This window comes from Myotis brandtii, unplaced genomic scaffold (assembly GCF_000412655.1).
Source record: "Myotis brandtii unplaced genomic scaffold, ASM41265v1 scaffold182, whole genome shotgun sequence".
Lineage (NCBI taxonomy): Eukaryota > Metazoa > Chordata > Mammalia > Chiroptera > Vespertilionidae > Myotis > Myotis brandtii.
In genome coordinates, this window is record NW_005356751.1 from 3,627,523 (window position 1) to 3,646,297 (window position 18,775).

Below are 18,775 nucleotides of genomic sequence, written 5' to 3' on the forward strand. Positions count from 1 at the left end.
AGAGGGAGGAAGAGAGACAGACAGACAGACCGACATCGACGTGAGAGAGAAACATATATTGGTTGCTTCCTGCATGTACCCTAACAGGGGACGGAACCTGCAACCTGGGCATGTGCCCTGACAGGGAATCAAACCAGTGACCTTTCAGTGCATGGGATAATGCTCCAATCAACTGAGCCACACTGGGCAGGGCAAGTTGTAAGGATTTTAAAAGCTTATTATATATTTAGTGCACAATTAATGTTGGCTATAATTATTGGCTAACTAGGAATCAGTATCCCAGGATTTTTCTATCTACCATTCCCTCAGTCTAGAATGCTCTTTGTCTGAAATCTCTGCTCAAATATCACCTTATCAGACAGAATTTCCTTCACCTCCCTAAAATATATCAATACCCCATGCCACTCTCCATCTCATACTCCGCTTGTTTTTCTTCAAGGCTTTACCACTTTATAATATATTTTCATTAATTTTTCTGTCTCCCCCCAAACAAATGTAAGCTCCATGAGAGCAAGCATTTTTTAGTCACTACTCTTCCCCAGTGCCTGGAAAAGTGCCTGGCACAAAGTAGATATTCTATAGATTTTTCTAATTGGATCAACATATGCAGTAAATGTAGTTTCTTTGAACTGTAATATTTTTTAAAGTTATGTAGATTTTATTTTCATCATAATAATCAAAGTGGCAATGAGTCCAATCTTTGGTTGTTAAGATTATAGATTATTTTTTATTTATTTTAATTTCTTAATATACTTTTAAATTCCCCAGTATTCTATAATACGAATGCATTGCTTTTATAATAAGAAAAATAACTCTCATGGAATCTCTCATTATTCATGATGAAATCGGGAAAAATCTGGAGTATTTACAAATGTTTCTCCACCATCTAAGATGGTACGCTGTGCTTCCCATTTCTATTCATGGCTAGGAACCTGCAGCTCACAAACTAGCCCTCAAGACTAAAACTTACACGTGAAAACTGTTTGTATTCTCACTGCCATTACTTTCCGTCAATACTTACCAATTTTAACTATAACACTTCAATGAGAAAATATTTCATTGATCTTAAAGTTCTGGTCAACAAGCGAAAACTCTCACTCTACCACTTAATAATAGCTATATAATGCTTATCTCCTTTCTCCAGTGGAGAGAAAACTAAGAATCAGAAAATAAAACTAAGAGAGCATGAGACTGCACAAGTATAAAGAATAAAATTAGGTATACAGGAGATGTGTCCACATTCATCAGGAGAGATTTGCACCTTTAGAAACACCTCCATTTTTGGTAGCCAATTAGCTGTTACAGTTCCATTGCTTCTCTTGCTCCTTGAACACCTCCCAATGTATTAACTCCTTCACCTAAGAATATAAGAGGGCAGGGGATAAAATTCAGAAACTTCAAGTTGGGGCCCAAGAGGGACAGTCTCTGCTAGTACTACTACTACTATGGCAACTCTACTAATTCACAAGCTTGGATTAATGGGATGTGCTTTCATATATGTGTACAACAGACAAAGCCTATTGGCAACTAAGAGGTATGCAGGACTGGCACAAGTGCCTGGAACTAGGGATACAGTCATATTTTTAACAACCATTGGGAACAGACTCCCAACTACTCAACATGGACACCAGCCATAGGAGAGAAAAGACAGAGCTTTGTGAATCACCCCACCCAGAACATACTAACCTTTCAGTAAATGTGGATAAATCTTCTGCACTGTGTGAATTGTAAAACTGATAGACACACAAGTGATTATACTAGTAAAAGCCCAAATAATTATTTACTTTATCACCAGCAAATTACCATGTTGCAAATGAGATCACACTTTTTTTTCCTTAATTAATTTTGGCACCAGATTGCACACTGGGGATCCAAAGATTTAAAAAAGGGTAGTCTCTGTGGTTGAAGACAACACTGTAATCCAAAGGGAAACATCTTTGCAATACAAAGTGAGAAGCACTATAGCGAAGTTAGAGGTTATATTGTGGTCCCTCAGGCCAGAGAGCTTTCATCAAAGTTGGGGGAGTCTATAAACGGTTTTACAGCTACAGATTGAACCCACAGTTCCAGTTGGCCATCTCAGAAAAGCCTGTCCATGACATGGTACTGAGTGAGCAAACACATGTGAATGGTTCAGTAGCCAACAACACAGCTACCCGTCTGTCTGCCTTCTGTAGACAAGGCATCAACCTCAAGGCAAAGGAAAGCACTGCTTAGCTTTTCTTTCCTATGATGTACCAACTAGATGACTGGAGAAACTTAGATCAAATGACCACCCTGCCTTCTATCAACACCACCCACCTGGGAAGCAAAAAAGGTCAATACACACAAGAAAGCACGCACATGACAGGCAGCCGCTTGCCCATGTCAGGCCACTCTTAAGTCCACCTGTTCTCTGCGGAAGCCCTGGCTTAAATCCAACATTTATCTAGACGGACTGCCAGTATCATTTCTACAGTTAGATGTACTACTGATCAACCTTTTAAAATCTAACATAAAGCTTTAAAAAATTTAAGCCTGTGTAGCATAAACCCCTTAAAAGATTACAATAATTAGAGATTCGGAGACATGTAAATATTTGTTAGTCAAACCAAATTTGTGTTGACTGGTATTTTCTCTGGAGCCTGACCATGTCATTACACTGAAATGTGATATATACAAACCCTGAGTGACTGCGAGTGAAATAATGTGACCCTATATACACAGTGACAGTTTAAAATTACATTTGCTTGGGTTATTTTTATGTTAGACATCTCAAACAGTTTATTCAGAGCTTAGTACATTTTGTTTCCTAAACAAAACAATGAAGAACATAAAAAGACTTAAATAGCAGTGCAACAATGGAGGATTTTAATTCCCTGACAAAGCTGAGAATTTGTGATTTTTAAGTCATCAGTATTTTCATTCATTCAACAAATATACATTGAGGTTGTATTTATTAAGACACAATAAAAAATTAACTAAATATGTTACAACATCTATTTGTACTTTTAGAGGACTTTTAAAATTATCTTTTAAATTCCCTTTATAAAAAGAGAATTTATACCACATACCTAAACTAAAGCATATTTTTTTTTGGATAGACAGCAGAACTTCTGTTTCTATGCATGAGAGTATTTATCTTTTCACAATATGTACAAATATTGATCATTATGTTGTACTAATGACGCTAATATAATGTAATATGTCAATTAAAGTTCAATAAAAAATAAACCAAAAAATTTTAATTTAATAAAAAAACAAGTTATGTGATATGATTCATGGAGAAGAACATCAACTATATAGAATTGCTGGGGGCAAAAAAGTTAATCTTTACCTAATAATTAGGCAACCAACCTGATAAGTCAAAATTGAGGAAATTTGACCCCCCAAAAATTGGTCTGGACTCTTCAAAATGTTGCTGTCATGAAAGATAAGAAACCAGAGAACTGTTCTAGAATAAAAGAAACAAAAGAAACATGAAAATTAAATGCAATGATTGGATCAGAAGAAAAAAAGGGGGGGGGAGTTGTAGAGGACATTATTGGGGCAATTGGGAAATTATTAATTAATATGGACCTCATATTAGATATTAGTATTGTGTCAACAATGTCTGCAATTAACACTCTAATGGTTCAGGAAAAAAAGTAGAGAAAAAGACAAAGCATTGGTGGCAAAATATTTACAAGGATCTAGGTAAAAGACATGCATCTTCATTGACTATTCTTTCACTTTTTCTGTACATTTGAAATTTTCTCATAATAACACTAACCCATCTATTTATGTGTGTGATATTTAACATTATTGTCAACAAATAACAATGTATCAGACTTTTTACAATATTGTCCCCAGAAATTGAAGTACATAAATGAACACTTCTAAATATAAAGACTTCTTGCATTAAAACACGTGTCTGCAAATTATTCCTAAAGAAAACTTACATTTAATTTTTTTTCTAACAACTTGTTTGCTTTATCACCAAATTTTATTTTCTTCAGAATAGCAACCTTCTTTGAGGAATTAAAATTTGTAATTAAAATGTGTTGTCATGAAAATCAACACGAATACTACTTAAATTATAAAAATGAAAAGGAACACTTTCATCTCTTTACAGTGTAGAGTTCTTTACAGCATGTAGAATTTACATTTTAAGAAAATTTTAATTCTACTGACTGCTTGAATTTTTGCATATTTTTTACCAAGCAATAACACAATTTTATCAGAATAAGAAACATTAATCAGATATCTTGTGGATGCTCTTGTAACCACAGGAGTAATGACCAATTTTAACTTCCCTGTAACTTACTTAAATTATAGGAGATTATGAGCTTTGATGACCACACATAAAGTTCCACAGGGGCCTGCTCCAGTTGATTTAAATAAACACAATCAAAATTAACAACTGGTTAATAGCCCAGAATGTCTTCTCATGTGGGATGTTACCCAAGATCTTTGAAACAATTATATTTTATTTGCATGCTCAAAGTAATTAAATCAACATATTGGTCAAAGAGTAACCTGGGTGGCACTCATTAAAATCTATCATTTTAAAGTGATACACAAAAAAGTCAACCTACTTTTATGTTGTCCTTGGTAAACTCATATTGGTGCTGACACAAAGCAGAGCAACCAAGTGTTAACAACACAACCTGAGTTTCTAGAAGATCAATTTAAAGAACTTTATTCATTATAAGAAACAAAATGAAATGGGATTCCCTGTGCCTGCTTCCACTCTTGCTCCAAAGAAGTTATGATATTCCATGGGAAATAATTTAATTACAGGCTAAATTACTTTAACATGTCAAATTGCCAACGTGACAGTTGAATAGCCTACATGTGCAAAACGAAACATTAGCACATGTTAACTTTGCCAGCCAGATATCCAGAAAACAAATCCTTTCTTCTCTGAAAAGTTTTATTCTTTAAAAGATTTATTTTTGAAGAAATTAAACATGAAAAGCAATGGGAATTTTGGCTTTCACATTACTCATTTTATTCATTTATTGTGGGATCTGTTGGTATTTAACAGTGAAATGATAACTAGAGACATGCAATGAAGCTGTGAAATAAGGGTAAAAAGCATAAATTATACCACACTAAACAACAGAATAGGATTTGATAATAAAAATTAGCCAACTTGAAGACAGGAAGATGGCAGCCAAATAGGAAGACCTTTCTTGCACCTCCTCCCAGGGTCAGACTGGAAATACAACTATACTGGGGAACATTCAGGAGGAATTACTAATTGAGTTCCACCTGAGGAGGAGACATACCAGGGCAGGAGAGAAAACACCTGGAGACCGGAAGGAAGGGCAAGGTCGTGAGAGGGGCTGACCCAGCTTTCACAGGGGTCAGGCCGAGAGTAATGAGGGAGCTCTTGGCTGCAGGAGGGCTCTTTCCCTGGGAAGATCGAGGCCCAGAACCCAGGCTGGGCTCCACAGCCTGGAGCACCAGAGCTGAGACCAGGGCCCATGTAACATCCAGCTGTGAAAGGCAGCAGGGCTGCTGGCCATCGGGAAGTCTGGAGCTGGTCAGACACAAAGCTGAAGGTTTTCTTTTTTATTTGTTTTTATTTTCAAAACCAAGCACACAGGATTTTCCTTTGCAGTGACTCACCTGAGGCTTCAGTGGAGGAAGGGCGGCGCAGACCTAAGGTGCCTGAGGAGAGGCTGGGTAGGAAGCATAACAGGGAGACATGGAAAAGAGGCAGCCAGGAGACCTGCATGCAGTGGCACACCTCCAAACCAAACAGCCATTTTTCCTGAAAAGCTCTGGCCCATTCCAGTAGCCACAGTTCAGGAAAAGGAAAACCCTCTGCCTTAGGTGATACAGGAGCCCTGCCTGCCACACCCTGTATCTTTTTTTTTTTTTTTAATTTCAGAGAGAGGAAGGGAGAGGGAGAGAGAGACAGAAACATCAATGATGAGAGAGAATCATCAGTCAGCTGCCTCCTGCATGCCCCTTACTGGGTATCCAGACACCAAATATGCATGTGCCCTGACCAGGTGTTGAACTGTGACTAGTGCTCAACCACTAAGCCACACTGGCCAGGCCGACACCCTGCATCTTGACCTTTGCAGAGAAGACAGCAGCAGAGGCCAAGCCTACAGTTTGAATAGTCTCAGGAAGCATCAGTCACTGGCATGGGGGTGGGGCTGACCGCTAACCCGGGAACCTAACTGGTGCTTCCCCCTCAAGGAAGAGCTGATCCCACTGGGCTGAGGATCTCCACCGAGCTGAGGGCAGAAAAATATTCTGGGTCATTCTCAGAGGAGTAGCTCTGGGACAACCATCACTTTCTCTGAAATTTGAATGGCATCTCCCCCTAATGGGAGACTCTTTCAGAAACAGACTTTGAGTGATTAAGATTGACACCTGGCTAGCAGGCAAAGGCAGGCAGAGGCAGAGCCCAGGAAACCTGGGAAAGGTTGCTGACCCATCACTGGGCCCTGTGCTGCTAACTGGTCTTAGAGTGCAGCTTGGCCCCTCCTGCATGCGGCCAAGTTCTGTGGAGAAAGACAGAAACTGAATTGCTTGAAGCTGAGAGCCAAAGGAGGGCAGTTTCTGACAGTGGTTGGCACCTAAGTACCTCCCAGGAAATCCAGAATTGGCAGACAAAACAGACAGCTTCAGTCATCAGAAGAGCAGGATCCAAAGGGAGCTCCAGGAGACACTAAACTCTGCTGAGACAAATGCCACTTTATTTTTTCTCTCCCATAGCTTTCTTATTTATTTACTTATTATTTTAGTCTCTCTTTTTTCTTTCATAGACCTAATTTTTCCCTTCCCTTTTCTTACCTTATTTTTTTCTTATTTCTCCTGCTTTCTCTGTTTTTCCTTTTCTTATTTTTTTGTCTATCTCAGTGGTTCTCAACCTTGGCTGCACATTAGCATCACCTGAGAATCTTTTTAAAATCCTTATTTCTGGGCCTCATCCTCCAGAAATTCTGTTTCTTTGTTGTGGGGTGGGGCCACAACATTAGTAACAAAGAAACAGAATTTCCGCAGGATGAGGCCCAGAAATCAGGATTTTAAAAAGATTCCCAGGTGATTCTAATGTGCAGCCAAGGTTGAGAACCACTGATCTATCTGCTTTCTTCTCTATTTCCATTTACATAATTATTTTATTTCTCTTTTCTTTTATACCTTTTTCCTTCCCCTATTCTTTATTCTTTTCTTTCTTTCACCTCTGCCTCTTCATCTTCCTTTTTCTTCCCCTTTTTTTCTCCTCATATTTTCTTTTCTTCTCTTATTGTTCTCTTTTCTCCTTTCTAATTCTCTCTTCTTTTGTGGTTGCTTTTGTTGTTGTTGTAGGGATCTTGTGTATGTTTTTGTTTTGTTTCTTGTTTTGTTCTGCCAGAACCTGCACAACAGCTCACACAACATGGTTGGTGATGAGCCTCACAATCAGCCAGCCTGAGAGAAGATTCCTCTTACAAACAAGACAACAGCACTCAAGACCCAATTACAATAGTAGAGCCCACGTAACTCACACAAGGGACATTCCTGGAGCACCCAGCTCGGGGGATCTAAGATACTGTACCACGGGGTCCTACAAAACACTTACTACATAAGGCCACCCCACTGGGAGGCATAGCAATTTGCTCTAATTCATAGAAACAAATACAAAAGGACAGAAAAATGGGGAGACAAAGAAACAAACCCCAAATGAAAGAAAAGAAGGAAACTCAGAAAGAGAGCTAAACAAAATGGTGGCAAGCAATTTATCAGATATAGAGTTCAAAGTAATGGTTATAAGGATGCTCAAGGAACTTTTAGAGTATTTCAAGAAAACTAGTGGGAACTACAACAGCATGAAACAAGAAACAGAAACCCTCAATAAGATATCTGACATCAAGATACATGAGAAGGAATCAAAGATAGATTAAATTAGGCAGAAGATTGAATCAGTGACTTGGAGGACAAGGTAGAAAAAAACCCACCCAATTAGAGCAGCAAAAAGAAAAAGAATTAAAAAGCAGGAGGATAGTTGAAAGGAACTTTGGGACAACATGAAATGTAACAACATTCACATCATAGGGGTACAAGAAGGAGAAGAAAGTGAACAAGGAATAGAGAATCTGTTTAAAGAAATAATAACAGAAAACTTCCCTAACCTGGTGAAGGAAAAAGTCACACAACTTCAAAAAGCACAAATTTCCAATCAAGATAAACCCAAGGAGATCCACTCCAAGACACATCATAATCAAAATGCCAAACATTAAAGACAAAGGAAGAATCTTAAAGGCAGCAAGAGAGAGACAGAAAGTTACCTACAAGGGTGTGCCCATTAGAATGTCAGGTGACCCCAGAGGAAAGGGGGCATGGGGTGCAGGGAACCTAATATATGGTGATGGAAGATGATTCAACTTTGGGTAGTGAGCACAGTGCAATGTACAGATCTTATATCTTAGAAATGTATACTTGAAATCTATGTGATCCTATTAACCAGTTTCACTCCTATAAATTTAACTTAAAAATTAAATAAATAAATAATAAGGAAACTGAGATGAGAATAAGGACCATCTAAAAACTGTAGATATATTTTTATATCCTATTCAATAAATAGAAACATTTAAATAAATAAATTAAATATTCCATAGATATATTATTTTTTAGTCTGACTTCTAACATTTTTACCTAGAATTTGTCCCCTGCCTCATACTTTTATAATCATCAAAGACCTTAGAATAACTAAGTTGGAAAAAAGTTACAAAATGCTTCCTAAAATGCATCCCAACTTTGAAATATTAATACTTATAAATTACTCAATGTGCTTTTAAGAGCATGAACTACTAAATATTAAATAGGACAGAATAGTCAAAAGAGAAAATAAAAGTTATGTCCATAGAAACTAATTCTAAAAATTAAATTTGGGAAATAGGAAATGTTGATTTTTTTAAAAAACTTGAGACTATGAGTTTTTATTAGATTTTTCAAAGATAGTAAACACAATCACTTCAAGGGGTGTGGGTATTTGCAAATTAGGTCAATACACTTAAGTTTTAATGGCAGGAAATATGCAGTGTAGCTTTGAAATGCTTCACAATGATTTATGGTGTATCTAAATCTTTCCTTGGAACCATGGGAAGCCGAATTTCACTTTCAGCTCTCACCCTCACTTTTTTTTGTTCTTCTGTTTTTCTTTTCCTTTTTTACGTATTCATTTATTTTAATTAAGATTAAGAGCATTCTGCCCAGAAGTAAAAATATGTGTGTGTGGTCAATTCAAGAGCTTGGTTACCCCAGTATCTCCATCTAGTGGGCAATGAGATTATAAAGCTTATTTTATACAATAAATTCCTGACTTCCAAGTTTATTAAGCAAAATAATTGTAAGAAGGAAGAAAAAAGAAAGGCAGCAGGTATTTCCTTGTAACTGTCGATCAGCAATACCAGGAGAGTCATGTTACATCTTATAACAAGTACCTAAACCCCCAGTGTTCCAATATTGCTAAAGTTTGGATATAGCTCTCCAGTGTGGTGGTTTTTTTTAATCCATTAATGATTTTGTTGTCACTAAGATCTAGAATCTTGAAAAATCCATTAGAAAATTTAGATATCATTTAAGTGTGAGTTTAATTATTATTAGACAATGCTTCATAAAATAATAGTCATAAAAATTGCTTCATCTCTTGTATCATAAAATGTTAGTGTGAGAAGGGGCCTCAAAGATTTAATAGTCTATATTCACTTATTTTACTAGTGAGTAAACAGACCTAGAGACAAAGCCTTCCCCTCAGTCATAAACTAGAAACTGGCAGCACCAGAATTCAGACCCAGGTCTATTTTTCAGTCCCATACTCCTCAGAGTAAAAAATAAAAAAGCAATCTCCCAGGAGAAAATACTGTTTTCTTTGAAACAAAGTATTAATTTTATGTTTCTCTTTATCTCATCCAAATATAATATGAATAATAGACAAAAATGACTGTTTTGCAGATAATGATGATGGTGATGACAATTTACTAATTTAATCCAAACTAATTAATTACCTCCTTTATGCCAGCCATTGTAAAGGTGCTCACAAGAAAGTGATACATACCAAAAAAACTACTAGATTTAATAAATGAATTCGGCAATGTAGCAGAATACAAAATTAATACCCAGATATCAATGGCATTTTTATACACTAATAATGAATGTTCAGAAAAGAAACTTAAAAATTCCCATTTACCATTGCAATAAAATATATTAAGATACTTAGGAATGAACTTAACCAAGGAAGTGAAAGACCTGTACTCAGAAAACTACAGGATGTTGAAAATAGAGACAGAAGATATAAATAAGTGGAAGAATATACCCTGTTCATGGATTGGTAGAATCAACATCATTAAAATGTCCATACTACCGAAAGCAATCTATAGATTCAATGCAACCCTTACTAAAATGACAATGGCATCTTTCAAATATAGAAAGATCTATCTGATCACAGATCTAGAAAAACACTCCAAAAATTTACATGGAAACAAGAAAGACCCCGAATAGCCGCAGCAATCTTGAGAAAGAAGAAAAAAATGGGAGGGAATCACAAAGCTGGATATCAAGCTATACTACAAAGCTACTGTAATCAAAACAGCCTGGTACTGGCACAAGAACAGGCATATAGATCAATGGAACAGAACAGAAAACCCAGAAATTGAACCAAGCCATTATGCTCAATTAATATTTGACAAATGGAGTTAAGACAGTCTCTTCAATAAATGGTGTTGGGAAAATTGGACAGGTATATGCAAAAATGAAACTAGACCACCAACTTACACCATACTCAAGAATAAAATCAAAGACTTAAATGTAAGTCACGAAACCATGAAAATCCTAGAAAAAAACATAGGCAGCAAAATATCAGACATCTCACAGTGCAGAATTTTCACAGATACCTGATCTAGGGCAAGAGAAACCAAGAAAAAAATAAACAAATAGGACTACATCAAACTAAAAAGCTTCTGCACAGCAAAAAGAACCAACATCAAAATGAAAAGGGAGCCCACAATATGGGAGAATATATTTGCCAATGATACATCTGATAAGGGGTTAATTTCCAAAATATATAAAGTACTTATACAACTCAACAAAAGGAAGACAAACAATCCAATTAAAAAAATGAGCAGAGGACCTGAATAGACACTTCTCCAAAGAGGACATACAAATGTCCAATAGACATATGAAAAAATGTTCATCACTAATCATTAGAGAGATGCATATTAAAATAACAATGAGGAACCACCTCACACTTGTCAGATTGGCTATCATCAATAAATCAACAAACAAGTGCCAGTGAGGATGTGGGGGAAAAGGAACTCTCATACACTGCAGGTGAGAATGTAGACTGGTGCAGCCACTATGGAAAACAGCATGGAGTCATCTCAAAAAATTAAAAATGGAACTGTCATTTGACCCAGTGATTCTACATCTAGGACTCTATACTAATAAAAGCCTAGGTGGCCCTCACACCCTCACATCATCAAAAGATGGCCACCCCATGTCGTCACAAGATGACCGCCCCACGTTGTCACAAGATGGCATTACAAGATGGCCGGCACAAGATGGCCTGCACAGGAGGGCAGTTGTGGGTGATCAGGCCGGCAGGAGAGGGCGGTTGGGGGCAACCAGGCCTGGAGGGGAGGGCAGTTGGGGGCAAGATCAAGTGGTTAGTAGCCAGCAGTCCCGGATTGTGAGAGGGATGTCCAACTGCCCAAGGGGTCCCAGATTGGAGAAGGTGCAGGCTGGGCTGAGGGACACCACCACCCCCAAGTGCACGAATTTCATGTACCAGGCCTCTAGTATATCCTAAGAATCTCAAAACTCCAATCACAAAGAATATATGCACCTCTATGTTCATAGCAGCACAATTTACAATAGCTAAGATCTGGAAATATCCCAAGTGCTCATCAGTAGATGAGTGGATACAAAAGCTGTGGTACATTTACACCATGGAATACTATGCAGCTGGAAAAAAAGGCCTGGAGATGATTATGCTAAGTGAAATAAGCCAGTCAGAAAAAGACAAATATTACATGATCTCACTTATATGTGGAATCTGATGAATACATTAACTGATGAATAAAAAAGAACCAGAGGCATGGAAACATGGAACAGACTGACAAATCTCAGAGTGCGCAGAATTTTCATATATATCTCCTGAGGCAGGAGAAACAAAGGAAAAAATAAACAAATGGGGGGAGGGGCAAGAAGAGTTGAACAAAATAACTTATATGTATATATGCATTGCCCATAAACACAAACAATAGGGTGTTGAAGGCCTGGGGCAGGGTGGGAACCCAGTGGTGAGAGGCAGAAAGAAGAAAAAATAGGGAGACATCTGCAATACTCTCAACAATAAAAAATAATTTTAAAAAAATTTAAAAAATGATACAATCATCTTTCTTCAGGAAGAAAAGTTTTTAAGGTTATTGACTATTAGTCACACTGGCTGAATTTCTTTTACTCTTAACAGATTTATATGTCCTTCAAGATTAAAAAGACATCTCCATTGTCAATTACCACTGCCTCCCCCAAGCCCTTGAAGGGCTGAATGTACCTGAGCCCATCCATCCAATAACTGTGCCCTCCAGTTTTTCTGTGTTGTTGCTGCTGCTGTTGTTTGGTCTAGACCTTAAAGGGAAGTCAAAACAACATTAACATGTTATAAAAGTGAAATCTGCTATATCTCTTTGATATAGTAAGTATTCCTATAGCTAGGCTCCAGGAAGTCTCTGAGAGGCAAGACTCTGGTCTAAGAAACTGGCAGTCACACCTTACTTGACAGAGTTAAGTGGCCTGGTAGATGGATCATTGCAAAAATTTTTCTATTTTTCCTAGTGCTAAACAGATGCTAAGTTATATTATTATTTAAAAGTATATATCTTGCTCCACAAATACTATTATTAAAATGTTTCTGCTTATAATACAAATCAGTCACAATTTTAGTTCTTCTGAGTGTCTAAAGATACAAGGTCAAACATGTGGCAGACCAGAGCCATGGTGTCTATTTAATGAAGCAGGTGGCTTATTCCTGAGAAATCCTTTCAAAAGAAATCCCTGCACCTGTCAGAGGCTATTTTGTGTCCAAGTATTTTACTTAAAAATGAAATGAAAGGGTGTAGAATATTTTCAACTCAAGGAAGATAAAATTCAAAGCATATACAATTATACCATCCTATGTGTTTGCTTAAATATGACTAAAGTGGCTTTTGCTTCAGAAATATTAGCTTAAAAGAAGTCAAGTTTAAAAAGGGAGATATTTGCAAGATATGATATTAATGCTTAATATCTAGAGTTCTAATGGACTAATAAAATGATGATTAATGAACAATTCAGGAGAAAATGAGCTGATTAGATATACAATGAAGTCCAAAATATGCAAGTGACTGATAAAAGATATGGAAAAAATGTTTAAACTATCTAATAATCAAAGCTATGCCCTTGACAGCATCTATCAGGCTGGAAAATATTTTTTATATATATTTTTATTGTTGACAATATTACAGATGTCCCCTATTCTCCCCCAACTCCCTCTGCCTCAAGACTGGAAATGATTTTTAAAAATTGATAGAGCGTCAGTATGGCTGTGGGAAACAGACTTTCATACAATATTGTTCCATATTTGTTGGTTTCTAGATGACAATTTGCAATGAATTTCAAAAGTTAAAACGATCAGGAACAAGGCAAAAGCACTACTGCTTTTCAACACCATACTGGAAGTCCTAGTTAGTACAATAAGACAAGAAAAAGAAACAAAAGATAAACAGATTGGGAAGGAAGAAATAAAACTGTCTTTGTTTGCACACGACATGATCATCTATATAGAAAATTCAAGAGAATCAACAACAACAAAATTCTTGGAACTAACAAGCAATTATAACAAGGTTATAGGATAAAAGATTAATATCCAAAAGTAAATCACAATCACTTTTCTATAGCCAGCAATGAAGTAGAATTTGAAATTCAAAATACAGTATCATTTATAATTAGCACCCCCCAAAATGAAATACTTAAGTATAAATCTAATATGTACAAGATCTATGCAAGGAAAACTACAAAAACTCTGATGAAGAAAATCAAAGAACTAAATAAATGGGGAGGTATTCCATGTTCATCAATAGGAAAACTTAATAGTGTCTAATGTTATATGGAGAGACTAAAGACCTAGAATAGCCAACACAATATTGAAAAAGAATAAGTTGGAGGACTGATACTACCCAACTTTAAGACTTACTATAAAGCGACAATAATCAAAGACAGACCCACATAAATATAGTCAACTGATCTTTGACAAAGGAGCAAAAGTAATACAATGGAGCAAAGATAGTTTTTTCAACAAGTGGTGATGGAACAACTGGACATCCATGTACAAAAGAAAATGGATCTAAACACAGACCTTACACCTTTATAAAAATTAACAAAATTAGAAAAATTTATCATAGACCTAAATGTAAAACATTACACTATAAAACTTCTAGAAAATGACACAAGAAAAAACCTAGATGCCAGAGGATCTGGTGATGATGACTTTGTTGTTGTTAGTTCTCACCTGAGGACACTTTTTTCTATTGATTTTAGAGAGAGTGGAAGGGAAGGGGGAAGAAGGAAAGAGAGAAACATTGATGTAATAGATAGACATAGATTAGTTGCCTCCCACATGTGCCCCACGTGGGGCCAGGGATTGGACCTGCAATCCAGGTATGTGCCCTTGACCAGGAATCGAACCTGTCACCCTCCAGTGCGCAAGCTGACACTCTAACCATTGAGCACACCGGCCAGGGTGACGATGACTTTTTAGATACAATACCAAAACTTGACTTCATTAAAATTAAACATTTCTGCTCAGCAAAAGACAATGTCAAGAGAATAAAATGAGAAACCACAGGCTGGAAGAAATATTTGCAAAAGACACATCTGATAAAAGACAGTTAACCAAAATATACAAAGAACTCTTAAAACTCAGCAATATGAAACAAAGAACCTAATTAAAAAATGGGCCAGAGACTTTGACAAACACCTCACCAAAGAAGATATACAGGTGATAAATAAGCATATGAAAAGATGCACCACATCGTATGTCATTAGGGAAATGCAAATTAAAACAACAATGAGATACCAGTACACACCTATTAAAAAGGCCTACATCCAGAACTCCAAATGCTGGTGAGGATCAGAGAACGGGAATTCTCATTCATCACTGGTGGGAATGCAAAACGGTACAGCTGCTTTGGAAGACAGTTTGGCAGTTTCACAGGTTCCAGTCATCACTTCTGTACTTTTCACCTGAGCCTGGCTTCCTAGAGCACATAGGCTTTTAGCAGCAGAGACTCCTTCAGTTTGGGTCTCTGTCAGATGAATCAGTAATGGAAAAGCTGGAGTGTTTCAGAATACTCCCCAGGGGCAGATGAGGGCTACTGTCTAAAAAGAAGCTTACATCTGTCCATCTGCATATCAAACATTCCAGGCCTAAGAAATTAGAATTTCCCCCACAACTGGAGAGCGTCTGCAAGTTACAAGTCATGTTGGGCCTCTGTGTCCAGTGTTTCAGTTTGGATCTCTTTGTCCAGTGATTCTAAGACTGGCTTGGTGGTCACAGTGCTACACTCACTCTCTTCGGTTTGAGTCTGGATATTTGAGGCCGAAAATAACTCTTCGATATCACAATCAGTTGTGGGATTCTGAGTTGGGTCAGATGGGAGCTGGGTGTCAGGTCCAATATGCATGTCAGACAGAAGACTACAATTTTCCAGTGTCTGACCAGGCAGACTACTTGACAATGTTTTTTACATCACTTAATAAATCTAGAGTTTGGGTCTGATTATCTGTCATGTTCTTTGAAGGAAGCATACTGTTCTGTGCACTGAGGTTTATAACTGGTGCAGATTTCTCAATATCTTGATTTAAAGTCTTAGGCTGGTTCTGGGGTAACAAACCATGAGTTACAGTCTCTCCTCCAAGCTGCTGCTTATAATACTGTCTGTAGAAGCGCTGTATGATGAATGGACACTCTCAAAAATGTCTCCACACATTACAGCTTGGTCCATCTGTACTCGGTTTTCTGTTGGACTTTGCATTCCACTGGTTTGAGATTCTCTGGAGGTCCCACCTGACTGGAACCAGGCATCTAAAAACACATCATTCTGAGTGGCTATAGATGAAGTTACCTTAGAACTGGGCAAAAACGTTTGAGTATGAACACTAATGGGAAGGGAAACTTGAGAACCAAATGTCAAATCAGTTTGAGAACAAGAAGATATAGAGGAATCGGGGCTCACCCACGGTTCAGAAGGTATAAAGTGTTGCATGGCAGAAGACAGATCTGTCTGTACGTTGCATGAAAAAATGCTATGCTTTTGACATGTGCTCCCTAGTTCTTGTAAAGGATTCGACAGACTTTTATCCAAGTTCACTTGAACACTTGTACTTATTGGCTCACCAGCAACAGAATTCACAAGTTTTGAAAGAGGGAGGTTCTCCTTAAGAGAGAGGGCCTCTGTATCAAGGCCAAGGATCAGGGTTCCTATTGACAAGAGCAGTAAGTGCACAGCACCAGGGGCAGAGCCCTGATGATGGACACCTAACACCACAGGCTGGGCCAAAGAGTCAGCTATCGGCACAAAGACAGGCATAGGAGAAAACTGCATAACAGGTAGTTTAACCAAAGCCACTCTGGGCTTTGGTAAAAGCCACTTCTGAGAATATCTTGGCACTGTGGTAAGAGTCTGCTTTCTGGTATTAGGGCCACAAGAGTCTTCAAAGGAAGCGACTTGCTTTATTTCTGAAGTTTCTAATTCTTGAGTGCCTCATCTCAGGGTTGGTTGGTTGCTCAATGAGTCAATGGTCTTACTGGACAACTTCTGGTTGTGCAGGCAGTTTTCCATTTTCCTCTTCTTTCCGGGTGGATCCTGTGTTCTGCAGGGATCTACGGCCAGTTCGGTAGATGGGGGACTGTAACGCAGTTCTACTGGCAAAGGAACTGCCACACAGGCACTGAAGGTCTTCCCCCATCCTCTGCATGGTTCCAAGTCCCATTCAGTGCCATATGAATTGCTGCACTTACTACATTTCTGCTTCTTTTCGACGTGTATTTTCATAAAGTGCCATTTTACAAGAGAAATTTGAGGAAATGGTCTGTCAGGGCCCCTAGGGCATCCTTCAATTGGACAACATTAGAATTCCAGCACGGTTTTCAAACTCTTTCTTAATGTTGGATTTACTACACCATCCTGCAGTGGGTGGCTCTTGACCAGGTGCATGTTGAGTGTGTGGTTGCTGGGCAGGATCGTGCTGCAGCTACGCGTCGTGCACAAGGAATCAGTCTGCAGGGCCCAGAAAGCTTGCTTACCTCTCACTGGATCAGCACTCCTGCTGGCGGCTGGCGGCAGGACCTACAGGCTGCTGCTTTGCTGAGCTGGCGGAGGTCTCAAGGCCGCTGCCTCTTAGTGATCAGGTGGCACACAGGCCTGAGGCAATAGCAGCTCCCCTCAGCTGTAGGGACAGGTGAGGGCGCCCAAGGTCAAAGCCTGGGGTCCCCCAGCAGTCGCTGCCTCAGAGGCCACCATGGTTCCGCACGGCCTGCAGCAGCTTTATTCATAATTGACAAAACTTGGAAGCAACAGAGATGTCCTTCAGTAGGATGGATAAATAAACTGTTTTCCATCCACACAATTAAATACTATTCAGCACTTAAAAAGAACTGGCTATCAAACCATAACAAGACATGGAGGAAACTCAAATGCATATTACTAAGTGAAATACGTCAATCTGAAAAGGTTACGCACTGTATGGTTCCAATTATATGGCATTCTGAAAAAGACAAAACTATGAGACAATATAAAGATCAGTATTTGCCAGGCATTAGGGAGGAGAAAGGGAGGAATAGATACAGAGGATTTTAGGGCAGTGACACTACTCCGTATGACACTATAATGGATAATACATGTCATTATCAATTTGTCCAAATCCATAGAGTACAACACCAGTGTGAATCCTAATGCAAAGGAGATAATGATGTGTCATTGTAAGTTCATCAAGTATAACTAATGTACCCTCTGGTGCAGAATGTTGATTGGGGGGGGCGGGTAAGGGGTAGCTATGTGTGTGTGGAAGCAGGGGTATATGGGAAATCTTTGTACCTTCTGCTCAATTTTACTATGAACCTAAAACTACTCTAAAATATGAAGTTATTTTAAAATTATTAATTTTTTTAATTTTAGGTTAAAAATGAGAATATCTTTAACCCAATATTTCTATGTCCTTGGATTTATGCTAAGGAAATAACTGATAAAGGGGGGGGCAGAATGTGTGCACGAATATTCTTCAGAGCCTTTTTTATAATTGTGGAAAATTGGAAACAACCTAAATTTCCACCATAAAGTCTAGTATATCCTTGTATAGAAATATAATTAAGTATTAAAATTGATGTTATATATAAGCTTGGAAAAAACTGAAATGTCTAACTATAGGGCCAAATGAATTATAGTATGACCATATAATATTAAACAAGGAAGCCATTAACTGTATATGGGCTAATATGGAATGATTCTTTATACTATTAAGTGAAAAAGCAAATCACGGGGGGAAAATAAATGTGTGTGTGTTTGTTTATCACAAAAAAGAGAAATGTATGTATTACAGTGGATAATGAATGTATCCCTTGGAGGATTCATAAAAATTCTTTAACAATGGTTGGTCCTGGGGTTGAAGAAAATCTTACTTTCTTTTTTTTTTTTATTATCCTAATATATAAAAACCCTGGGTCCATCACGACCAGAGGCTCGACCAACCAGAAGTCAGTCCTGCAGTCAGTGCTGCT

The 18,775-nt window shown here is 37.9% G+C and overlaps 1 protein-coding gene and 1 pseudogene across 3 annotated transcripts in view; both read right to left on the minus strand.

Moving 5' to 3' along the window:
- The window catches only part of GALK2 (galactokinase 2), a 132,505-nt gene that overhangs the window by 62,756 nt on the left and 50,974 nt on the right, over positions 1-18,775 (minus strand). The window lies entirely within an intron of this gene.
- Positions 15,148-17,103, minus strand: LOC102240909 (annotated as a pseudogene).